At 41.0% G+C, this 26,857-nt stretch overlaps 1 protein-coding gene across 13 annotated transcripts in view; it reads right to left on the bottom strand.

Annotated features, from left to right (window-relative positions):
* The window catches only part of ptprsa (protein tyrosine phosphatase receptor type Sa), a 228,123-nt gene that overhangs the window by 160,763 nt on the left and 40,503 nt on the right, over nt 1–26,857 (bottom strand). For 11 of the 13 annotated variants that reach the window (XM_084954050.1, XM_084954049.1, XM_084954053.1 and 8 more), the window contains exon 2: nt 25,403–25,499. The exons of 1 other annotated variant lie outside the window; for it this stretch is intronic. The gene's annotated coding sequence lies outside the window, so the exon portion shown is untranslated. Of the gene's footprint in view, nt 1–8,598; nt 9,036–25,402; nt 25,500–26,857 lie in introns of those variants that run through there. One more of the 13 variants, XM_084954051.1, reaches the window with a different exon arrangement.

The following is a 26,857-nucleotide window of genomic DNA, read 5'->3' as shown; positions in this document are numbered from 1 at the left end:
GACTCGAGAGTTAATTAGGAGGCCAGCCACTGCAGGTGCTACAGCCCAATTGGGATTGCTTGGTTTATTCTTCATTCTTTTCCAGCCCTAATTTATTTTGATCTCTGAATCTATAAAACCTGCATCAACCAAAGAAAGCAGCCTGCGATAAAAACCAGGCAACAACTTCCATTAATCTGCCAATGCTTGGACCTTAGACCATAAAAACACAAAGAAACCTACCTGTATGTAGATTAAAGGAACAGTTAAAAACTGAGTCTTTGCCTGTGTGTTCATGTGTGTGTACACATGTGTATCTGTGAGACAGCTGCACAAGAGCATTTCCTTATAAACACAACCACGCTGTGTAAAGCATTTTTTTTTTTTTGGTATTCATCTTTGAAGCAGAAAACAAATGTCAGAGAAACAACAAAATCTTCAACTTTTCAAAAAAGAAAAGAAAACGCCAGGTTGCCCACTCTGTTTCCTGTCAGCTGGAATACAGTGGAGAGTGTCTGTCTCCATTTACATACAAATGTCACCTTCTATCTTCCCAGGGGCTGGGGAAGGTTTTACTCTCTCCACCGTGATGCGCTTGACAAACTTTTCTTCCCCGTCTGGGAGACAAGCTTGTGTTGCACTGTGAGAAAGTGAGAGGAAACTCAATGCATTTTGCCTCTGGTGCCTTCGATGTCTTCTTTCTCTTTGACATGCCACTGGTACGCTGTAATTTGTGTATCAAGACTGGAGCACATAGGCTTTGTTTCCATTTCACTGAAAGATGAGGCAGTGTGCCGTTTGAAAAGGCGCCCGGGCTGCAGAAGTTGTAATTATTGAGGAAGCCTGATGATCGGGCTTTTGGATGGAAGGGGTTTGTTGTGGTAGGGGGATTATTAATACAAAACAAATGATTCCAGTGAGCCAGACTGCAAACAGAGTGCGTAAAATGAGAATATCTAATAACGGCCTCCTTGTACTAAGGGAAGCGATAGCATCATCTGCATCTATAGCAATCATCACCACTGAAGAATGCCCAAACTGCCAGCGCTGCTTGTATTCCCAGTGATGCACATGCAGCCATTTTCTGTGGTTAAGTGGCCCACATAGTGAATCTGCGCCATTTCTCATAAACCAGGACGTGTATCCCCTGATGCATAGGGATGAACAATCAGCCTGACAGGCAGGTAGTTACTCCTTCTTAACCCCAGCTCACACTGCATGATGCAACGGAACAGCAGCCCCCTCCCTTTTTCTGCTTTTCCTGCTTCCCTCTCTTCAAGCATGCTCCCTCTATTCATTTTCTCATTCTCTCCCTATCTCTCTCTCCTCTTCCCTAGCCTCCTAATTTTTGCACACTGCCTCTCTTCATTATTCCCTTTCCTCTCTTTAACCCCCCCAACTGCAATTCACTAGCTTCCTCTCTTTCTCCCTCTCAATCTCTCTTTTTCCCAGAGGCCCATGTTTCGTTGCTTGCATTACACACAATTACTTCCATCCATCAATTATCTGCCTACTCCTCTTTAGCTACCCCACTCCCCTTTCTCTACTCTATGACAACCCCCACTACCCTGATTACACGTGTTTCTCTGCAACCTCCATCCCTCACCCGCCACCCCTTAGCTAAGAGTACCTCCTTGCGCTCTCCTCCTCCCTCCCTTTCCGCTCCTTTTCTCTTTTCCCCTTGTAACAGATGTCCCCTAAAGTTTGGGTGAGGTTGTGCATGTGGTGGAGAGGGCAGGAACAAAAGGATGGGGTGGTGGTGGTAGTGGTGGGGACACAGATGGGGTGTGGTGGTGATGGGGGTGGGGGGTGAGTCATCTGAATGGTGCCAAGCCATCTTGCCTTGAGCTTTCTGTGTCTGCACAATAAGCAGCAGCGGATTAACAGCTTTTTAGCACACACATGCACACACAAACCCACTCACATCTCATTACAACACCACACTGGAGCAACAACCTGGGATAAGCCCATGTTTGGCGTGAATTAGTTGAAGCTGTGACCCTTAGAATAAAAAAAAAAGGTTCAACAATGCTCTGCTAATGTATGAATAAACTAACACGGTTTCAATTAGCAATAAATGCAACAATAACTGCATACTGTTTGGATTTTGTGTGTGCATTGTGCAGCCTTTTCAACATCAAATCCAGGTTGTTTTCAGAAGAAAGATGCTGCAGCATTATTCTCAAGCTAAAGCTTGATCCAAATGCAAAAAGGTTCGATTTTGGCACATTTATATAAAAGCTGGTCTCATCATACTGGTTGCTTACTCTATCAATTGTATATGTAATTGGAGGAGTTTGTAAGAAATGGAGGGACGATGCAGAACATTAACAAATCAATCAGTCTTTGTCAGTGAAGCACAAGTTAGACTGTCCATTCAGCAAAGCACCAGTAGCGAAATTAAATGTGGTTATGAATGCTGAGTGCAACAAGACATTAAGTATGTTAAGTTAAAACATTCTTAAATGGACAGACAAGATGGTAGACACATTCCTGGTGAAGTGTTAGAAAAGTTTTTACCTTACAAAGCTCAAACTGACTCAAACTACAGTGTTTTTTAAAACTAGTTCTCAGATGTTTTGTGCAGACAGTCAAATGTGCCCCATCGAATGGCCTACAAGAGCAGGGTTTAAATGAGCTAACTGCAACCTGTTTGAATCCGTCAGGTTTAACCTCCCCAAACACACACAGACATAAACAGGCTACCACTCCTGTGTAAAACCTCACAGGGGTCAAACTGCCAGGGCACAGGACAGCCTTTCCTGCCAGACTTATTTTGCAAAGACGAGAAGGAGGCAGACACCCCAAGGGGAACCTCAGTGCATCAATCTGGGAAAAGCCAGCTGGTAATCACACTTAACATAGGAACAGCCCAACAGCAAGCATCAGGAGACCCCCATAGGGGTTGCAGGCAGAGAGACAGGACCAGACACACCCATTTGTAGGCTGTCACAGACTGTTAATTACTTCTCACCATGAGGCAGGAGTTCACATTAACTCTATAACTATAAAAGGGGATGGGTTCAGGGCCATAGGGAAATGAGAGTAAACTGGTGTTTGTGTAAAAACTCTGTGTCTAGTACAGTTTTCTCTCTCAGGCGCTTTGCTTGTTCAAGGGTGTTACATCTTACACGAGACTGAACTGTATGAGAAAGTAGCAGGCATCAACAGAAGGTCTGCTCCTGCTTGTAGTCAAAAGCAGATTACTGTCACTTCATCAGAAGGAGCTGAAGCGAATCATTTTTCTAAAACCTGGTGGAACCAAACAGGATGGGCAGGAAGCTGGGGAGGTTGCAGTGTGCTTATGTATTCTCAAAAGCTTTAGCAGATAGTCTGGCAGAGATTAGTACGTTCATGAGGGTCTACCTTCACCTCTGCATACAACACAATAATATGACTGCACATTCTCCAACTAAGGCATATCTCTAGGAAATATAATATTCAGGTATAAATGTGCCAATGATATGATAGATTTAAAAAAAGCAATGCAATCAGGAAAAAAGAAAAGGCGTGACATACAGATTCAAATATGCACGAGTGACACAGAGAAAAAGAAGAGTTTTGAATCTTATCTTAATCCCCGGTATTTTACACCTGGACAGTTTGGAGTTGTGTCAAAAGCCAAAAAACTAAATAGGAAAATGGGGAACGATTTCTGAGGGAAAGAAACAAATTAAGTGAAGAAGACAGAGGCATGAAGAAAACCAAGGATGAGAAAACACCAGAGGAGCCCAAGAGACAGCCAAGATGCAAAGGGGACTTAAAGTCAGCCAGAAACAGATCAATGCTGCTGAGTTCACACACGTTATCACAGCCTTGTCTTATCTGGCCCCATGCCTCTCAACCCGTGTCATCTCTGTTCAAATCCATTGATGGCTTTCTTTGGAGTGGTAACCTTTAGACTTCAGTTGGTGGGTAAACTGTGACTTTTGGGGGTTCCCCACCAGTTCGGAACAAAATTCTAAAGGGAATTGAGCTACAAACTTTAGACCTAAGGCATCCAAACAATGGTGTCTGAGCGAATAGTCAAACCTTCTCTGCAAGTCACAAGTCTCGCGTGTCTCCACCTATGGACAAGTCGAAAACAGGAGGATCCAGTGAATTGAAGAGATCTTCTAGAAAACTGCCAACCTGCAGTTTGCACTTATCTTTTTATCTTGTTTTTTTTTCTCTCTCTCTCTCTCTCTCTCTCTCAGGAAAGCAGAAGGTGTTTCTTGGTAACTGGGCCTGCACAAACAGAGGTCTGATCTGACTTGTTTCAAAACTCAAAAACAGGTACATGGTATGTAATGCAGTGCACCACACATTGCAGAAAAAGCAATGCGGACAAAGATATGCTGTGGGGTTTTTGCAAACATTCATCATGCAACAAAACAACAAAGAGTGCCAAAAACATAAAGAGCTGTTTGCCTTTACACAGCCACCATGTGTAAAGGCAGAAGCCCAACACTTTACCTGCAAAACAAGTACTTTAATGCATTAAAATTTCCTTAAACTGCACATCTCCTTAATATATGACCCATCAAAAACTTGGCAAAAAAACCCAATGACACCTCTTTTTTTTCTAAAAACAAATTGAATTTTAGTTTTGCGACAAGTTATGTAATCTTCCCACTGTTTGCACGGTGACGCTCACACTATGAAGCGGTTAGATGCTACTTTTATCGAGTGCGTCTCCAGCCTGGTTAAGTAGGAAGAAATGTGAAGGACAAAGGATGGATAATACACAAATAAAAGAGGAGAGGAGGGGACACTTTAGAAGACACACTGCCTCCTGTTTTCACAGTCGAGCTAATTGCACCTCGTGTCGCTAGAAGAGCACTGATTTAGCACTCGGAGCAAATTAAAATGAATAAACACAATTAGCTGTGAGTGCAACAGCGCCTCTGCATAACGTGCCGCATTTCTCTCTTTCTCTCTACCGCAACAGTCACTTTAGAGCAGCTGTTATTAACTGTGTTGTTGCGTCAAGTGCAATGTGAATAATTTCAAAGCACCCGATGCCACCAAAACTCTGCTAATTTGGATTTGAATAAAATAAACAGGGCACAGGCTAGTAAGAAAGTGGTCCTAAAAGCCTAAAAAAAATAGACAAATTAAGTGTGTAATATCGTTGTGTCCTCTTGAGTAAAATAAATGGGTTGATTGATGCTTTGGTTTTGTCATAGCTGCTAAATATTTTACAACCTTGCAAATGAAGTAAAGTAAATAAAGTCCAACCAACCAACTTTAATTCAAGGTGATTAAACGTGAGGAATTAGAGCCATTTTTTGCACACTCTCTGTGTTTTAATAGGTTCTTGAACATGTGCGGACAGTTTCCTTGTTTCATCATGACAAATGGTGTGGGATAGTTCTAACTGTGTTTAGAAGCTGTTCAATGAAACTAAATACGGTGGTAATGCACAAAGTCCAAAGAGGTGTTGACAAAAGTAAGCCTATCAAAGTGAGAGCCTAACAAAGCTCTCCCTCTCTGATAAGTCTGCTTTATTTTACAGCCTAAAACAGAGACAAATGAATAACAAGCAAAGTATTTTTTTCAGGTTCTGCTGTTTGATTTTTATTTAAAAAATAAAAATAAAGCCTTAGCAAGACCATAAGATGAAAGAAGCCTCTTACGGAGGTAGGCATATCAAAAGGTATATCATAAGGTCAAAGTTCTTAGAGAACCTAAAATAAACTTATCTGAATGTTAAGAAGAGAAGGGAAGGAAGGATTCATAATCTAAACATGTCCAACATCATTTGTCAAACATGGTGGAGGGAGTATTAAGGCATGAGCTTGTGTGGCTGCCAGTGGAACTGGGTCACAGTTTTTATTACCTCTACCATAGGGGTTATGTTTTTGTTGCAGCTTGTCTATTTGTCTGTGAGAAGGATTATGCAAATGCTGCTAGGCCGATTTTCATTAAACTGACTAGAGAGGTGGCACATGGGCAAAGAAACAGCTTAATGCATTTTGGTGTATATCCTGGAAATTTAGTCACATCAGCACCAGCTTGAGAGGTTGTGTAGCAGACAGCTGCATAACAGACTATCTTTAGGGGGCCTCCCAGTAGCTAACAAATGTTACCATGCCTCCTTAATCAACCAATGGATGACTTACATTGGTTTCTCAGTAGAAATACTTCATTAATGAGCCCCACTTAAGGTAGTGTGCGAGTAACATTGGTTGCTTCAGAATGTAAGCGTGTTGCAGGGTTGTAATGAGCATAATTGTGGGCTGACGTATAATGCTACTCAATGTGTCCGCACAGTATTTTTAAATAAATGATGATGTTTAATTTGAGTACTGGCCTTGGTCGAGGTTAGTGATCTCTGGCCTCCAGATGATGTACCTGCTTTTCATATACTTTCATATACCCCGATGCATCGGGGGTGACAAACTTCAAGCACTCATCGACTGCACCCCAGGATCAAAAATAAACATTGTATTTGCAAGTAACAGATAGACTCTTTTTTTAAAAAGATGTTGATGGTTGTGAGTTTCAATTTCAGCACCACATCTGGAAAGTCAAACAATAAAAGCGTCTTAAGGCATCAAGAGTGTTGCTTGTGCTATGAAAATTGATTACCACAGTGTTTAAGCCGGTCGTGTGTCAAAAATGTCAAAAATATTAAAGAAAGACGATTAAAAAGTTCAATTACCTCAAGTAAAATACACGGCTGAATAACTCATCACATGCAATGCCTGTAGCTATCTTGGATCTCTCTCTCTTCTCCACTTTGATGCTTTCAAAAATGGAGAGAATACACCCTACTGTTGAGGTAGGGGAAATAAAGAAAAACAGCTCAGAAAGTAATAAATTGCAAAGGAAATGAATTTCAAAACCCTGAGGAGGACACTTCTGCAAGACCTCCATACTTGGGGGAGGAAAAAAAAAAGCATCATATCCGGGGCACAATTCAATTAGCTTTTCTTCCAAGTGTAGGGAAAGGAGCTCCAGGGAGAAATCAAAAGTTTGGTCCAATAAAAGAAGTTTTTCAAGGATGTAATGTTCTCGTGGCCTCTTCCTTCCCCTGCTATGCGTTGCCACTTCTTAGGAGAGTGCCACTCAAGCAGGCACTGACTTGTGATTTCTATATACAAAAAATAAATAAATCGGCTAAATTAAATAAAACAGCACCTTGCAGATGCTGCTGTGACAGACACACTGGTCACGCTTAGCGGGATATGCCTGCCAGCTTAATCCTTGGCATTTTCATTGCCTGTTGTCTTTCTTGCCCAGTTATTTGACAGTGATCAGGGGTGATAAATTGTTCAATTAAAGCCACATTAAGAATCCAGAACACACTTGACATGCAGCGTCTTGGTTTACGTGTTGTCCAATTACTCTAAAGGACAAGACTCCTTCTTGCTACTGACAATAGACATGTGACTCTCATCATAAGACAAATGGGTTTATTTATTTGAGTTAGCAGGCTGATTGAATGCTGGAATGCAGGACTGATGAGTTTGATTTACAAAAAAGGGGGGGTTTATCATGTGTTTTCTTTCTTTCTTTCTTTCTTTCTTTCTTTCTTTCTTTTGCTTGACTAAACAGAGCTTATTAATTATGCATCAGATTGGAAAATTGTCTTAAGTGAAGCGAGAAGTGAAATGGGACAAAACATTCTGTAAGTAGCAATAACAGGTCCACATGACTGAATTCATTCCCTCAGAGCAAAGGCACATCTCACCTCTGAACTTTGAAAACTTTCCACATAGTTCACTGCCTCAATAACCACTAACATCAAGAATCAAAACCTCTCTATTTGAGCTCATATTTTCCACACAATCCATTTAAAAAAGCAGCAGAGGTACTAATCTTTTGTTTTTTGCTTTTCATTTGCTGTTAGAGTGGAAGCACTGGGGGTGAGGAGGGTGACAGTGTTCTCTGGTGAAGGTCGTTGCTTTGGAAAAGGTTTAGCCTCAAATGTTATAAAAATTAAGATGACCTGGAAATCATCTTGAACAAATAATATTAATGGTTATGATTAGGAGGATGATAAGAGGAACAAGAACAACATCAAAGGTCTTGCCTGGAAATGTATCCAAACCATGATTCCACTATCCATACGTTTTCACACTGCCATAGTGTTGGAGGGGTATTAAAAGGCACCTGGTACTTTTTAATGTAAATGCTACAGTAACCATTTAACACACTCTAACCTTTCAATAGGAAAGTTACTTAAACATTTAAGTACTATCAAAATACTTAAATATTCCGTTACTTTGACTGTACTGCCAAGCATTACACTTACTGATTAACGGTTACGCTCTACAGGCGAGCGAGTAACAGAAGCATTTTTATCTTCAGATGCTACAGAAGCAGAGCCCCATCGTTAGAAAGCTCACTAAAAAAACAAAGATGTTAAAGTTTTGTTTTTCAGTTTGAACGTTAAAACAAAATTATTCACGGAAGATTTATTTATAAAAGCATGTTGAAAGAGAAAAAACGGACTAAAATTAGCATCTCTTCTTGGTTACTCCAACGAGCTGAGATACAAAATCACAGCAAAGCTGAAAATATATAAACATACAGATATAGACGGAGCCCACTCTTAGGTCTCGCACCTTTCACCTGAACTGATTTCAAGCATTAAGAAGAGTTAAGAAGGAGAAAAAAAGTTGCACTCACTTCAGCGGCGTGAGAAAAGTACTTTTGAGACTATCCCCCCACCCCTGGGGACAGGTTTTAAATCCGTATGCTTGGGGTAAGCGGTCAGTTTTCTCAGAGCAAATAAAAACAGTTACGTTGAATCTCCTGCGGCAGAAAAAAAACACTATATTCCACTTTCTCCAGCGGCAGTCACTTGTTAGCGAAGAGAGCACGTATGAAATACTCCTTTTATTCTCCGTACATTTGTATTCCTTCCCCCCAAGATCAGACGCTCCAAACCAGAATCTCCACAGTGAAAGAAAAATAAAATGCCCTATAATAATCCGTGCGCGACACCGCCGCGCGCGGATCTCCAAATGTGTATCTCTTTATTGGTGTGTGTCTCGTTATCTCCGAGTTGCAGGTTTGGATTATTTTCTTCCTAAAGCCACTCCGTACGGGCTGGGGGTGGGGAGACAGGAGTCAAACCCCCCCCCCACATTCTCCCTCCCCTATGAAGCGGAGGGGGAAAAAACGTAGGGAGTCCTGTGCTGCGTTCAATGCCGCCTCATAAACTTCGTCTCTTGACTTCTCCTACATCGTAAATCGCACCTTGTGGTGCGTTCATGTACGTTAGTAGGAAATCATAACACAAAGTGGCCTGTAACGGAACGAGTTACTGCTGCTGATCTTTGGGTTTACAAATCTGGGCTGCAGTGGCAGGACTAAGAAGAGGCAAACACATGCATTTACATGAAACGCTTTTAACAACATGAAGAGCACAGGTTATTGTAAAACCGTTCTTAGTGTAACTGTAGATCAAATTGACCTTTTCTCCATATGTGTGGATGTTCAGGGTAGATCAGCCCACATAACCTGCAAAAACGATCAGCATAGTTATTTTAAACTGTATTAGAGTGACCAGTGAAAAAGTCGAAATAAGTGTTGCCATTGTGATAAAGTGTGACACACACACACACACACACCCCGTAGAAACAAGGTGTCACCCAATCACATTGGCTTTTAGTTGAAAAGGCAATCCTGATTGGCTTGTAGGATTTGAATTTGAACAGTGCCAGCTGGTGTCCACTATATCCAGCAGGGAGCCTAGACACACACTGGAGGCACATCAATCAGCTGACCCCATACTCACCTACCTTTGCAAACTGAAAATTGTTGCTCCATCTTTGGCTAAAACCAGTTACATTTTGCTTTGTTTCAGACTGTCATATGTTAAGCTGTGGGTTTTAAAAAAAAATGCTTTGTCCCAGCAAAATGCAGCTAATTATTGCAAAGCACCTTCCTGGAGCTTTAAGGACTAAAGGAAAGGCTGGAAATTTGAAGAACATGAGACTGAATTTAAAAGGGTTTTTTTGGGAAGTGTTACAATATGTGAAGCACGCTGCATCAAATAAGAGTACTCTTCTTCCCAAATACAAAGAGAGGAATAATATTTTTTTCCTGGGTGAACTTTTCAAGGTATGCAGGCAGTAATAAATGGGAACAAGCCCTTTTGAGAAGACACATCTTTGCTGTGTACTGGCAGAAAGCCACCCTGAGCCACAAGCAATCCTCCACTGCCCCCTTTCTGTTCTTTGTTTAAAACCCAGTGTGACATGTAGCACACCATAAAGAGGTGTAAAAGTCTGTGTGTGTGTTTGTGTAAGGATGGGGTCTAATCAATTTACTGTTGAGTATAAAACATGTGTTTATGTTACGAAGATTTCTCCCTCAGCCTCTTATTCACACCAGAGCCCTTTATTTAATCAAGGCGGTAAATCTTAGCAGCGACCCAGAGCTCTCACCACCATTCCCCTGGTGGCGTGAGCCTTAACATGGTAAATTTCACTCGGGTAGGGAAATGCGCTCTGTGGCCAAGGCTAGTGCTTTGGAAGGATAAAAAGAGCACTTACTGCCTGACATGTGCAATCCATAACAGAATAATGAGACTCCTCCACTCCCGGAGTCCTCTTCCCCAGCTATCCCACTCCCGCTTTTTCTGTTTTCCTTGTGAGTGTTCATAAATGCCATGTAAATTCAAAGAGCGGAAGATGTGGCAAGTGCTCAGGGGAGAGCGTTTAATCGTTTGCGTCTTGTTTCCGAATCACATAGCAGCATGTACTGTTTGAAGATCCTCGAAACAAGCGGTGAACCTTGTTGAAACTGCTGCCCTCCTTCTGTCAGCTGCTGTGCTTCCAAGTGAAGGAAGGTGATCCTCATCACAATTACTGCTTAGCAATGTTGTCATACAGATAATGCTTGCATGCAAAAAAAAAAAAAAAAAAAAAGGCAGAAGAACGGTTATTCCTGAATTTATATTCATAATAAAGATTGTGTGTCTTTATTGTGAACTGGTTGGTACATTAACCTCCTAAGATCCGAACTCTTCCACGGCATGCATTTTTAATTTCTCTTTGATATTTGGGCATGTTGGGGCCCGATGAATGTAAAAACAAAGAATTACCAGATTTTTTGCCAGGTCCTAGGAGGGTAATAAGGTTAAGGTTAGGCTAAGATGGCATTTGTTGTGCAGAAACATGAACTTTCACTTCTTAGATGTGAAGCTGGATTGGAGCTTGAAGGTAGACCCTTCTTAACCAAAAAAGCACAATGAGGCTAAATGGTTCCTGGAGTGTTTTTGAACATCCTAAACAATTTCCCCTCATCTAAGGATGACAGTCTTCTTCTAGAGGGTTCTGAATTACGCATACCTACAGTATGTACACTATGACTATGCTTAAAAGCTGCCAAACCAAACCAACTAATTTAAATGTGCTCTACCAACACTGCCAAGAGGAGTGGTCAAATATGCAAGGATGCCAAGAGTTTGTTGGTGTGCTACCAATAGGGTCTAATCAAGGTGTGCCTTGCTAAGAGGCATTTAACCAAATACTGGGGGGGGAATCCTAATTAATTTTAAACATGTGCATCCAATTTGTGTTTTTAAGGTCATTAAATCATGTACAATCTTTTAATTATTGGAAAAAGAAGTCCAAAGAAATCATTAAAAGTCCGAAGTTCCTATGGCATTTATATCCATGATGAGTGTATGTAACCTTCTGACCACAGCTGTATTTATATGCCTACTTTGTCTCCCTGTCTTATTCATGTGTTTACCCAAAGTTTTGCCAGGGGGCCAGGTGGGGCATTAACAGGGAAAGAGAGGCACAAAGAAATACTTTTCTTTCTTATTCTCATTTAAAATGTCTAGCTTTTAATAAATAATTATCTGAATCTTACAACCAAAGTTTTTATATGATGTAAAATGTATAGAAACCATACATATACCAACAAGACAGTGTACATCACTGTCACAACAGTGTTTGTTATCATTGTTGTGAGGAGACCATAAATAGCATTTGCATTTTCTGTTGTACAGTTCATTTGCTGTTTTGTTTCAAAATAGCTGATAACTATTCGCTGACAGCTGCTAACATCTGCGAACAAATATAATTCTGTAAAGTTGTTTTATATAGTGTGTAACTGTTCATATAGAGCATTATTAAATTTATTGCTAATGCAATCATATGGCACATTGACTTCTGAGGAAATTTTAGACGGCGTTCATCATCAAAAAGGTTGCCGACCCCTGGAGTAGGCACTATGTGCCCAGAATAAACAGAGTCAACTAAAGAACAGGGCTTTTCAGCCTTGGGTTTTGACGTTAGAATCTCATTGCAGGTTGGTTAGTCCATTTCCGAGGTTTAACTAGTCAGACGTACCAAAAATGGGTACAATAAACATTTAAAGTGATGATTTTATTTTTTAAAAGTGATGAATCTATTTAAGTATTTGAAATATTTAAATTTTTTGTATTATGGCTTATCTGGCATATTATTTTTAATATATTTAAAATACCATGGACAGAGGATCATGGAGCAGGAACCAACATAGCTCCAATTACAGGGGACCTATTGAACATTCACGTGTGAATGAAGTATATCAGAGTACATAAAAACTACGTCACTTATACTAGGTGTAATCAAAATCTTCTTTGAATGCCGCCCTTGATCTTCTCTTTTGTATCAAAATGGCAGCACTTCAATCTGAATATAATTTCGAGGGAGAAGTACGAGTCTTGGGAATCAATCTGGCAATTAAGGTATGTTGGGTGATTCTGTGGCCAAACCTCAGGTTCTTTGTGCCAAATATTCTTCCCAAAATGCCAAAGGACATTACAATGTAGCTTTAAACTGGGGGAGGCACATTTGTGTTTGTACTCAAGAGCTGCAGTACGATTTTCATCCTTGGACACTGTGGACTAAAGTGCACTAAAAACTGCACGTTGGTCTCTGGATCGCAGCTGTTCACCCAGCTCCCATTAACAGTGATGAAACTAAATAAAGTTGATTCTCTTTTTAGTTCCATATTGAAATTGAAAGTGTGTATATACACATTTAATCAGAAGGTCCAGGGAGTATAAACACAGAAGCTATAATGGGACACTTTGAGAGTAAGAGTGGTAAAATTAACTTTTTTTCTGGGGTCTTGAAATGTTTTTTTGAAGTTTTAAAAGTATTTACCATTGTATGACAATTCATAGAAGTCATCATCACATACATACTTGCCTTTTTTTTTAAACTTGTTTTTAAACAAAACGTTGATTCACAAATATGTCGTGTCAATTTCAGTCTGGTGTATTAAACACTTGACCGCAAATTCCAAGGCTTCTTTTTGTTGCCCGTCCATCCCCTGGTTGCTTTCTTCCTTATTGTCTCCCTGCTCCCTTTCGTTCATCTGTGTCACCCTTAAGGGTTGAGACACAATCACCTCTGATAGCAGCGGGCCATCGCTCACTCTGTCCCTGAAGGCGACAGCCCACTTACTGCCAGCTTGTGCTCAAATGGAGGACATTTCATCACCCTACTGAAAACACAATTAAAAACACGTGCACGTCCGTTCGGCCCTCGAGAGCCACCCTTTGTCATAAGTTTAGTTACACTGAGTCTGCCTCACCCTCTCAGATATTTACTTTCCCTGTGACTGAGTGTTTATCAGCTAGGTTGACAAGTGTGCTTTTTTTAGTGCACTTGAGGCGCTGGAAGAACAAGAGGAAGTGAACCAGTGCTCAGTGTTTAACGCTCTTCTTTCTGAGAGACATTTGTCGCCTTGTAGCTTCAACAGTTAGCTGATAAGTGACTCTCTAGGCTAGAATATTTTTCTTCTTCGCTGGAAGCCAAAATGGAGGACAGTGTGCAGGGGTTTGTGGTGAAGGGTGATTTCCTCAACGCACACACATACTGTACACACTAACACACACAGAGCAAGCGGGAACAGAGGCAGACTGATGGCTATTAGAGAGCAACGATGCTTGCTCTTATCTCCCTCCACGATAGAGATCTACAAAGAGCTTGAGAGAGATTATGAATTCATTACCTTGATACACAAGTGAGCACTGCAATAGACAGGAGTTTGAGAATGGAGATAGGAGCTTGGTGGGTGCAGGGAGAAGAGAAGGAATGGGAGTGCAATGAATTACATGCTGCTAGCGGAGAATAAATCTGTCTGCTTTCTTTGCATTTTTAGGACAATTTTTTGCCTTGTTGCATTTGTTGATTCTCTAAAATGTGTTCCTCCCATGTGTGATCAGGCTTTATTACAGGTCTAGCTATATTTCTTTCCATTTGTGCATTTTACCCAGCTAACAACATTTTACCACCAGATTTTATCCATCCATCCATTTTTTTCTGCACAGAACTAAAGAAAAACAACTACATAAATATCTGGATGAGATTCCCCAGAGCTCAGTATTGACATTAGGCTCCTTTCTGAAATTGATTGGTTTTGTTGTCATATGTGATGTTGAGTGTTTTCAGTTGCACTTCTGATGATTGCAGTTCACGGCTCAGAGGTAGTTTTTGCACAGTCAGCTTGTCATTCTATGCATCGTGTCAATTCTCTTGTGTTAAGTATCTAACTTTATAGTCTTGGGAGAAAGGACATCTGAAAAAAAAAACAACTTAAACAATAGTCTCTTTTGCTAACGTAACACATTTCAGTCAGTGTAACTATACAGAAATGTTTTCTGTGACCAGCCACACTGACCTATTCTTGCCTCTTTCCTTCCTTCAACTCTTGTGAAATTCTTTTAGATGGCTCACTTTCAATATGGCTTCTTCACTGTGTGTTTTCCCTCAAGCTCTGTTGAACTCGGCTGATGTTTGGATGCAGGTGCAAAGTGCAGTTAAATAAACCAAAGAAATTCAGAGAGAGTGAAAGAAACAGGTGCAAAGACATAAAAAGAGAAGTAAGTACGTAATTTTTTCCCCCTCTTTGTCTTATGAATCTGGTAAAATTGACAAATGCTTTACGTGATGCCTGCTCGAACTGTAAATTTCAAGTTCCCTGCTAGACTGAGCAGACAGTTAACTGTGAATTTAGTTGAGCTGTGAATTAAGGTTGTGGCCAGACTAAATACAGTACACAACCATGGATGAGACTCCCCGGATCCAATGTCAAAGTCCCGTCTGAAGAGATACTTGCAGATGTTATTCACCTCTACTCATCTTGTCCCATGATAGCATTATAGAAGCCAATAAGCTGATATATGCCACTTCAACAGTAATCCTAGAGACCCTTGGGTATAAGATCAAGATTATATGCAGAGAGAATCCCCCATGGAGGAGAAACCTGAAAACCAAAATCAAGTCCAGAAGAGCATTAGTCGATTAACAGAGGTGCAGAAGGGCCTGGATGGATAAAAAGGACATCAACAAGTCCACCACTGAGTCTCTAAAAACACCCTTCACTGCTAGGCTGAAGAAAAGTAAAACCCAAGAGAACAGAAGGTTTGTTCTCCAAGGACCTATAAAAGATGTACTCCCAGCTGCAAATGCATAATGGCACAAGGACAGACCTACTCAGAGCTGATCAAAGCAATGAGAGCATAGAGAGGTGGACAGCACTAGGAACTGACATGATCTACACCTACTGGATGTAGAGCACTCCACGAGTTCCTGATAGCACAAATGACTCCCCCCAAATTGTCTAACAAAATCCAATAGCACAATCTTAGTCAGAAAGGATCCTAAGGGTACAATACCTTCAAAATACCGACCAACATCATAGAGCCCAAGTTGAGTAGTCACACAGGTCAACATGTGAGGTCAACACATGACAAAAACTCAGAAGAGCATTAAAAATATACCATATGGTAATTACAATAGCTAGTGGTTGACAGTGTTGGGAAGGTAACTTTTAAAATGTATTCCACTACAGATTACAGAATACATGCCCCAAAATGTATAATACGTTACTCAATGAGAGTAACGTAGAAGGGCCTGGATGGATAAAAAGGACATCAACAAGTCCACCACTGAGTCTCTAAAAACACCCTTCACTGCTAGGCTGAAGAAAAGTAAAACCCAAAAGAACAGAAGGCTTGTTCTCCAAGGACCTATAAAAGATGTACTCCCAGCTGCAAATGCATAATGGCACAAGGACAGACCTACTCAGAGCTGATCAAAACAATGAGAGCACACAGCAATAATCTATTACTATTACTGAAGGTTACTTGCCATCAGTGTTGGTCAAGTTACTTGAAAAAAGTAATCAGTAACTAATTACTGATTACTTCCCCAAAAAAGTAATCCCGTTACTTTACTGATTACTTATTTTCAAAAGTAATTAATTACTTAGTTACTTAGTTACTTGGTTACTTTTTAAAAACACGATTTACAACCTGAATAGGTGATGAAGCGATAGATCTGTCAACCCAATTCTACTTTTTCTGCATAATCCATCATACAAACTGTAATCAAATGGAAAAGTCTCTTTTTTTTAAAACTTGTTTTAATCTTTTAACTTTATGCATCAAGCAAAAATTAAATTATATGCACCATTCTCTGACTTGAAGAAATTAGTTTAACATTTAAACTTATTTTCTGCACATTCCAGCACATAAAATAAAATATTTTTTGTGTTTACACTCAGTCTTTCAAATAGATGCAAGTAAAACACAGCAGAAAGTAAATAAAATCAAAGACTAGCAGTCCTGTTGCTCTATTTTCACCTGTAAAGCAGTAGGGTAGGCGGAGGTTTACCCTGGTGCAGGTGTGGCACAGCGGTCAGTGGAAGAATCCGCGAGTTTCTCTGTGAATTTCCCATTATGTCTTTGCGCACTCTGTGCTTGTTTAGGGGTTTTTTTCGGTGTAAAAAGAAGTTTTCTTCCCACGCACAATGGACGCTAATGTTTTTGTCACTTTTTATGGAATCAAACTCAAAATAAGGTCAGTACTTCCAAGCTTTAAACGCTGCACGCTCATACTCTCTCCCGCACTCGATATATGATCCATTGTTGATCTGCACACAGCTGTTGTCACAAACGTTGCACTCGCTTATGTCACTGTCATGAGACATTCTCGCAAAAAAATCACGGTTTTAGTAACGCAGTAACGCAGCGTTCCTACGGGAAAGTAAGGGTAATCTAATTACCGTTTTTGCAATAGTAATCCCTTACTTTACTCGTTACTTGAAAAAAGTAATCAGATTACAGTAACGCATTACAAGTAACGCGTTACTGCCCATCTCTGCTCGCCATACCAATAGCAACTAGATTTTTAAATCTTAATATAAAATGAGTAACAGTAGGTTGACATTAGGTAAGGCTGCACTTTTTGCAGCGATCTCGTATAGAAAACGATTCCGGGTGTATATAAAACAGGTCCACGGCTCCAAACCGTAGTAAAGGGACCTCTGGCTAATACGTCAGGTTCCGTGTTGGGCTCATAGCCGAAAACTAGCTTTACTTTGTTGCCTGGGTCTGCTTTGCTAGCGCGTTGAAAGGCTGCTCCAACGGAACTTATTGTATCGGAGGAAAACGCGAACACAGTGTACAGTCGAGTAGGGCTGGGCCATATCATACCGTTCACGGTAATACCGGTATAATGTTGGGCAACAATAAGAAAATGAAATATCGCGATAGAATATGGGTAAAACGCACATGCGCAGTGCATAATATTACCGTATTGTGTGTGTATAACCTCTTTAAGTTTTGTGGATATTTTACATGGTTATGCTGAGGATATGTCGGCCAATTTCCACTGGAAATGCCTTTTGGTTAAACTGTCAGCAAGGAATCTGCATTTGCACTCTTGATTTTTTATATAACTTTAATGCACATAAAAAACAGCTGCTTGTTTAAGTGAAAATACATTGATGTTTGTTTGTTTTTTTGCAGTAATAAAGTTGTGGAGTTGTAAAGTATTTTGTCTAGTGTCAATTATATCGTCAGTTATATCGTTATCGCAAATTTTCAAATGTATATCGTGATAAATATTTTTGGTCATATCGCCCTGCTCTACAGTCGAGTCTTAATAGCTTACTTACAACTGGACTCGTCAGGCAATCTGTTTGGCTGCAGTGGTTATTATTATATTTACACGCTTTCATCTCCCGTTTCTGCCCATTGACAGCTCGTACTTTTCTACTCTCCTTTTTCTCCCTCCCTCGCTCACAGACACATAATGGGTATGGCAGTCCATTCTCCCTGCAGCACAGACTACATTGCCCATGAGGCTACATTCTTTGTAACACTCTGCCTATTGCCTTCATATTAAATCATTTTTAAAAATATTTCTTCAAGTCATTATGAGACGCGAGATTGAGACACAGGCATTAGAACCTCTTAATGCGTGTTTTGTTTGGATTTCCACCGGTGTGAAATTACCAAAAATAGAGAGGGCATAACCGAACATATCAAACAGGAAAAGACTGCAGTGTAATCCCTTTATTTCAACAAAGTAACTGTATTCTGAATACCACCTTTTTAAACGGTAACTGTAATGGAATACAGTTGCTCATATTTTGTATTTTAAATACGTAACGGCGGTACATGTATTCCGTTACTCCCCAACACTGGTGGTTGATTGAACAGTGCACCAAGATGCTTTGAGTTGACAACCTAACCTGAGCATAGACTGACTATGACTCAAGGTTGGTTTCCCTAATCTAAGAATCTTGGTGAGGAGCTGAAAAGCTCATGACTGACAAGCTGACACATAGATTCTGCAGTGCAGAATCTATCTTATACTCACTTCAAATAAGTATACAGACACAGATCTAGATCCAGGAGAAAAGTGACCATCAGCCATCTCCAATACATGGATGACATCAAGCGATGTGCCTGGAGTGAGCAAACATTGACTCACTGATCCACCTCACCAGGATACATAAAGAGGATACCGAGATGTAATTCAGACTGGATAAGTGGGAATGCATAGTTATGTGCTAAACAGTAAAAATATTGCAAGACACATATGCTTACAAGCCATCAGATAGGGATCTGAAATAGCTATAATAATTATAGCTGAACATATGATGTGATAGAGTCCACTGATGTCAAGGCATAAAACCTCCTCACAGGGCACAGAGTATCCCACTCAAGTTCTGGCACCCGGAGACTCTACAAGCAATGAAAAGAGGGATGAAAAGAGTGTGTGTTAAACCCACAATCAAAGATGAAGCAAGGAGCATAGGTGAACTTATGAGAAAAATGCCAGATCCCTGGATGAAGTGTTATAAGAATTACATAGCCAGTTGAAGACAGATGATAATGGTAATGACTGGGGAATAGAAAATATCATGGAAGATATTGGTTCTATCTGCCAGTGTTAGCAGATGGGGGAAGAGGGTGGCATCAAGAAGATCTACCAGTGGTTAAGAACAGCTTGTGTGAAGGACAACATAGAGGCTCTGACCATGGCAGCACAAGAACCAATGTACTGCAGTCTACTGCAGCCCACCTGATCCAAGTTGCCGGCTTTGCAAAGGTGCTTCTGACATGGGCCAGCAGGCAATGGCATGATGTAAGAGTCAAGCTTGGATTTTAAAAGTAAGAGGCAGTGGTGGTTGACAAGAAAAAGATAAAAGTTGATCCAATTCTAGTAGATATTGTCATTAGAAAGAATGAGCATGAGGAGCACCGCTGCATGGGATCTCTCCTGCTTCCTACTGCAGATTTAAGTTAACTGGCTGTAGGTGTCAATATGAGCGTGAATGGTTGTCTAATTCTGTGTGTTGACTCTGTAATGGACTAGTGACCTGTCCAATGTACTCCACCCTTCGCCTTATGATAGGTGGGATAATCTCCTGTCCCTGCTCCCCACCCTGAACGGAATATGTGGTTGAGGAAGCAGATGGAAATATGTCACTAGCTTACCAATAAACTTAAGGAATTCAGAATGTGATTTCTGGTAACAGTCATCTGTCTTATGTCTGCGGCATGTTTAGTGTTTTTGTGCTGGCATACACAAGTACCTTTAATAATATAGCCCATATACATCTCGAAACACATCTTTGATTGTTTAAAGGAAGGCCTTGCAGAGAGAACCCATTTGATAATTTATGTTGTATGTAGGCATACTTTTAATGAAGTAATATATCATTACTCTGTGTATGTGTAGTTCACTGGGTATATTTCATTTGTATCTATACTGAATGATATTTTTGTGTGCTGTGTTTGCATGTGCCTTTCAATATGCAGAGGGTACTGTATTTGACTGCCTTTAATGCTTTCAGGTCACAGTGCATGTGGATGTATATATGTGTACCTTTCAGGGAGTGTTTGTATATAAGTGCGTGTGTATTTCTAAACCGCAGAGAGGCGGGTAAAGCCATAGAGGCCAGTAGTGATGAGTGATGCCAGAGGTGGTTTTCTACCAACCTCTCCGCTGGCTTGCTGGCTCTCTAATGGCCTTCTCAGCGGGCTGACTGACCGACTTGGTGGCTCTCAGTGGCTGTGTCTTCCTTATTTGGTAGTGGAAGGTGGGGGATGGCAGTGGCAGGGTAGTGGATGGGAGAGCAGTGGTACTCTGTTTACATGCAGGGGCAGAAGGTCAGAGTGCCATAGTGCTATGGAGCAAACGCAAATAACTTTAAGACAGTAAGTGAGCAGGCAAGTCATTGCTTCACGGTAGCGACTGGATGAATCAGAGCAGAGTGTGTGCGCATGCATGCATGTGTCAGAGTATTTGAGAGGGAGAGGGTGGATAAGAGTAAACACTTTAGTGAGGGAGGCCTGAGAAAAAAAGGTTTTACTACAGGTAATTTCCACTCACATGGACACACTGTTCTCTCTTTCCCCTCTCTTGCTCTCAGGCCCGGACAATTGAGAGGAGTCAGTAGAAAGGAAATTAAAGGCAACCATCCTTATAGTTTTACTCTTGTCCGCTTGACTGCTTGCATGCCTGCCTGCTTGCTTGCCTGCATTCCCTGGGCAATGTTTATGCTGTGCCCTGCCTAGGACAGAATAGATTCGCCCACACAGCACTGTGCTCTCAACCAGAACCTAAGTAGGTCTGGCAAGTCCGAGCCATAGTCCCATTCACTTGCACTCCTCTGGATTAGGCTCTATATCCTGGGGCAACAGTGCAATGACTGCATTAATAGACCTAGATAGCATCTCTCCATCCCCACCCTAAATTATATATCCATTTTCTTTGTTTCATATCAGCAGGTTGTTTGTTCTCTTCCATCAGCTTCGTTTAAGTTTTGTTACACAGTTTGGCAAATCACGAGAGACACTTAAGTTTTGAGTGCGTATAGATTCAAAGCCACGGGGGACTTATGAAATGCTGCATAATTATGAAGCCAAACTCAACATAACAGGTGGCCAGAACTTGTGACAGAGCTGATGATTGAGCGATGAAAGAAATTAAGCTTAACGAGTTTCAGAGAGGACCTTTATTAAAATGCACCACACTGCATAGTTTCACATCATCACTCTGAGGGGAGAATATATAGTAAAACATCCTTCATTTCCAAATACCATGAAATTACACGTGCTAGCATAATCAGATTCATTGCCTAAAAAACTTGAGGTCAATTTACATTTCTTTAAATGCCGTAACAAATAACTGGAGCGTACATAATTGAATAATGCTAATTCATCACTGCATTTTTTGGTCCACTCTTTATGATGTATATTAGGGTTGTTGCTAGTACAGTAATTGTGTAGTAAAGGCACTGCTGTGAAGAGGATGGTGGCAGAAGGGCACATTATCCAGCCTGTCAGACTACCAGTGCCACGCTACGGATAACACTACTCTGAGAGAACACAGTGCCTCTTGACGCCAGCTGTAAAGATTAGCAGAGCTTTGTTTAATTGTGCCGCTAACATCCTAGGAGCCACTTAAGAGCTACTGCTCTCTTTTCCTTCGAAACTGTCTTTAAAGCTCAGCCAACACTTGCTGTTGTCTGCTCATTCAGGTGCAAAGGCCTTATGGATTTGTCCAATTCAGGTACACTTAGAGGAGCTCACATCTCCCTCCTGCTGAGGAAGGCAACTGAATTGGCAACGCAGCCAAGCCATTACCGAAACACTTAAAACAGTGAACTGAAATTGATGTCAAAAATTAAACGAAAAACGCCGCATCCAATTTGGGCAAATAGCTGCTGTTGATCATGCAGTTTTAGCCAAAGTGGCCCCACTGGTGGCCCACAGTGCCCGTGTTTGTTCAAATGAAATCAAACTGAAGTGTTTTGCAGCTGTGAATACAAATAGCTATTTTGTCCAATTAGATGCTTACTAGGCAAAATAAAATGGCTTTTGATTTTTAAGGCCATTTTCCCTGGAGGCTTAAAAATGGGATTTGGTTTATGAAAGACTTGAAGCACGTCAATCACTGCATTATCCTGGTTTCTCACAGCAGTCATAAACCTTTCACAATTACTTTGTAAACATGTATCCAGGCCCATCGTGTGCTTATAGTGTTGAAGTGTGAAACACATTATATATAGCACTAACAAGACAAAAGACTAAAAGGACTGCAATCAGTAGTAATAATAGTCTAATTTTAGTTAATAAAATCTAAAACCATCTTAGTTTCATAACTGGATTTCCACTTTTGGGATTTCTCTGCAATTTAAGGTGTTATTTTTAGTTATGACAAGGGTAATAGGAAAAGTGTAGTGTCCTTGTACTCAGCAGTGTCATAACTTGAAAAGCTCACACCAGTAAATGAATTGTCAAATCATTTCCAAACTGTGAACAGAGCTGCTCTCCTCTGAACATCCTGTTCCCCCAAATTTATATTAGCATGGCTACCTGTCACTGCAGCTGTCCGTGGAAGAGGAGCAACTCATTCAGAAGATGATTTATTTACTCATTCAAAAAAAAAAAATCACATAAGAAATATTGTGTTATTTCTTTAGTGAACACTTTCCAAACATCAATACTGGAATCGACTCAGTCCTTCTGGTACCAACCAGTTCATGGGAGCAAAACAAAACATTTCACACTGAAAGTAATGATGAGATTAGACCTGTTTTATTGGACAATGTAACAGTTGCTGATTTCTTTTCATATTTAGCTGCTGCTTGTTTTTTTCCAGCTTTCTTTCATTGATGCTCCCAATCTTTTAAATCGATTTTAAGTAATCGATAATAATAACGCCAACACAGAAGGGTCAGCAATTTGATTGGACTTAGTTTTTGACTCATGCCTTCATTTAGCCACATAGACGCATGGTTAATGCAGGAAGCTGAAACATGAGGAAGAGCATTAGCAACTCCTGTTACAGGCTGAGCATTTCTCTTTAATGCTGGGTTATACTGAAAAGAAAAATCCACAACAACAAAATCCCCAGACGGTAAGTGTTATGGAGATGAGAGAAAAGTCTAAAGAAGTTGTAAATTATGCTGTGGTGCTGGTTCAGCTGAGAGTGGAGCTTGAGTCCTGTGTTAAGACAAATCATTTGCTTATTATATTTTGATTTAAGTTTCTCAGCTAAAATATCATGAAAATTATAGGCGATGATAAATGTGTTTATTTCACTGATAGGTGTTGAATGATCTGGACAAGAAACGCCATGACAACCATGATGTCATGTGGCACGCAGATCAATGCAATTTTCTACTAACTACTAATTCACAGAGGACATGTTTTAAAATACAGTTTTTTGTTATGCTGATGTGTAAATGGCACAGTCAGTGGATCTAACGTCGATACACACTGTTGTCGCGCTCTCAGTTTTCAGCTTGTTGAGCCCACAGTGGGGGATCCAGATGTGCCATCTTGCCTCCAGAACCTTTTCTGCAGTCGAAAGAAGCAGGGCAGCGAGGCTTCACTCTCATCGTGGTTTAGTATACCAAATACAGCTGTTAATGAGGCTGGTGGCCTCTGGCAGCAAGGTGACAAGAAGCAGGGGTCCCTGTGCATATGACGAGGGTTATGTCTGGGCTTGCATGTGCTCTGACACCCATTTGTTCATATTCATTCACAGTTTCTGCATGTCTTCTGCTCTGCCAGCAGCACTAATAATCAGGCGATGATATGGAAATAAGAATGTGGTGTGCAGCGTATGTAATGTCTGTGGAGTCACCTACATTTGATCTATCAACTTGAAATTAAACTATTCCCTGACTGGAGCAATAGAGATGAGGGAGTTTCATAACTAAGCTGGGGGACTTTTTAAATTTTTTCCTACTGCTGCAATATTTGAATGGATAATATGAACATCTTGAGACATAGGGTGGTGGATCGTGTACAGTTAGAATTCAATAAATGGTGATATTACACCCCAAGAGCAGTATGTAAAAACAGCCTAATGTTCAGTCTTTTAAAATATACTGTAACCGTTTGTAAGAAAGTCCTCTGAATTTGTTAATATCGGGGAAAAAACGGTCTGAGGCCTGCAGCTGAGATGTGGAAAGACCGACTTATTAATGACTCTAACTACCACTTTGCTTAGTGTGCTGTTGTTGTTTTTTTTCTCAGCCACTCTGTGTATTTGCTAAATGTGCTATCACAATATTCCTAATTTCCTTCAAAGACATCTTGTAACAAGAATACAGAAAATTATGCAATTAGAATTAAATGCAGGTGTTACCTTTAATTAAAGGGGATGAAATCTATAATCACGAGGAAACTCTGTACAGTAGAAACATAAGTTTCACTGAAAAATGCATGCAGAAACCATTTCAGATGAATTCTGCAGCAAAGTGGAGCAGTGAATGAGCCTGTAAATAAACCCCATTCAGGAGGGTACATTACATGTCTAAATTGATGCGCGATAGCTTCCAGATCTGAAAGTCACCAGCGCCGTTCGCTGAATGAAAAGAACTGCAGAAGTAGAGAAGGAGCTCCTCAGTGCCAGTCTGCAGTGACAGGTAGATGATATCTCTCTCAGCCTTAGCACGACTGTCAGCATGGATGGATGAGCTTAGCGCAGGGTGCACCCAAAGCGTGAAGGAAGATGACAGTTTATTGTGTCATTAGGACGTGGAAACAAAAACACTGGAGTTGGAGTTGAACCAAACTTCAATAAACTTGCACTTGTGCATGTGACTGCGTGCAAAATAAACGGGCAATACTGCACCGCGATTTGCTTAATTAAACATCATTAGATATTCTATAGTTTTGATTAACTGCTTCCTTTGCTCTGCTTGGTTATCTATTAAAGACAACAAGAAAAAAATTACCTATTATCTTTTTCAATTAGGCCGTTAAGTTAATTTGCCGTAGCCTTGCTTTTTGAGTGATAATTGTTATTTCGAAACATAGTAAACAATACGGCACCAGCAAACTAGAATGTGTATATCTGCAGTGGTTAAAAAAATGACAAGAGGGACTTGAATGGGAAAAACGTATTCACGTGGGATTATGGGACACTGTGACTATCAGAGATTTGTATGCAAAAGCAGAAGAAGACAGAAAAGCAGTGAAAGGTAGGAACACGTGGATGAAGAATGTAGCAGAACAAAAAGAAAAAGGATTGAGAAAGCATGAATTTGTGCCCACCAGTGTAAAATCAGTTATTATGCAGGGTGCGAGGCAGCTTCTGGAAACATAATTGCTCCATCTAAAATGGCGGTGCACTGTGCAAAAATTTAGGGGCCCACTTACCGCTGGGTTGTTTTCAAAACCTTTTTAGCCTCATATCTTCAGCTGCTCCAGTGGCTTCTTTTTCTTCTTCTGCTTCTTACAACTCACTCGCTCGTACCTTTAAAGTAGATGGAAAGAGAGAGAGGGAAAATGACAGAGAAACATTAATGAAAGGGACTACTAAATGAACAACCTCCTCAAGTGGTGGGTGGGGGGATTCAACAAATGCTGTGATGAGTTTCTCTCGCTCTCCCTTCTTGGCCTTTTGTGACCACAGGACGGCAGTTCTCGGGCGAGGAGGAGGCTTGCTGCTGATTGCCTGAGAGCTATGGAGTGCAAATCTGCATGAAGTCCCTCCTGGCTTCTCTTGATCATTTTCTCCTTCACATCTCTAATGAGCCTGGTCCAAATCTGTGGGTGCATGCATGTGTGTAGGTGCATGCATGTGCGAATTTGATTGATACTTGTTTTGATATTCGCTCGTGCACAACAGGCTACTGCATTTATGGAATAAGTGGATGGTTTTAATATGAAATGTAATTGTAGGGATTCATTCTTATTTTTGTGTGTCTGATGAACATTTTTTGTGTTTGTAATATTCGGCTGCTTAAATATATATATATATATATATATATAAAAACACCCAGCACGCCCCTGCGGGCGGTTTATCCTTCAAGCTCGGGTCCTCTACCAGAGGTACTAGGTATCTTAGCTGTTCCTAGGACTGCGCTCTTCTGGACAGAGATCTCCGATGTTATTCCCGGGATCTGCTGGAGCCACTCGCCTAGCTTGGGAGTCACCGCACCTAGTTCTCCGATTACCACGGGGACCACCGTTACCTTCACCCTCCACATCCTCTCGAGCTCTTCTCTGAGCCCTTGGTATTTCTCCAGCTTCTCGTGTTCCTTCTTCCTGATATTGCTGTCATTCGGGACCGCTACATCGATCACTACGGCCGTCTTCTTCTGTTTGTCTACCACCACTATGTCCGGTTGGTTAGCCACCACCATTTTGTCCGTCTGTATCTGGAAGTCCCACAGGATCTTAGCTCGGTCATTCTCCACCACCCTTGGGGGCATCTCCCATTTTGACCTCGGGACTTCCAGGTTATACTCGGCACAGATGTTCCTGTACACTATGCCAGCCACTTGGTTATGGCGTTCCATGTATGCCTTGCCTGCTAGCATCTTGCACCCTGCTGTTATGTGCTGGATTGTCTCTGGGGCATCTTTACACAGCCTGCACCTGGGGTCTTGCCTGGTGTGATAGACCCCAGCCTCTATGGATCTTGTGCTCAGAGCTTGTTCTTGTGCTGCCATGATTAGTGCCTCTGTGCTGTCTTTCAGTCCAGCTTTGTCCAGCCACTGGTAGGATTTCTGGATATCAGCCACCTCCTCTATCTGCCGGTGGTACATACCGTGCAGGGGCCTGTCCTTCCATGATGGTTCCTCATCTCCCTCCTCCTTCTTGGGTTTC

Source organism: Perissodus microlepis, chromosome 15 (assembly GCF_051167445.1).
Source record: "Perissodus microlepis isolate ML-2025 ecotype Zambia chromosome 15, ASM5116744v1, whole genome shotgun sequence".
Classification (NCBI taxonomy): domain Eukaryota; kingdom Metazoa; phylum Chordata; class Actinopteri; order Cichliformes; family Cichlidae; genus Perissodus; species Perissodus microlepis.
Note: the sequence above shows the minus strand (reverse complement) of the source record. Positions and strands in the feature narration are given on the sequence as shown.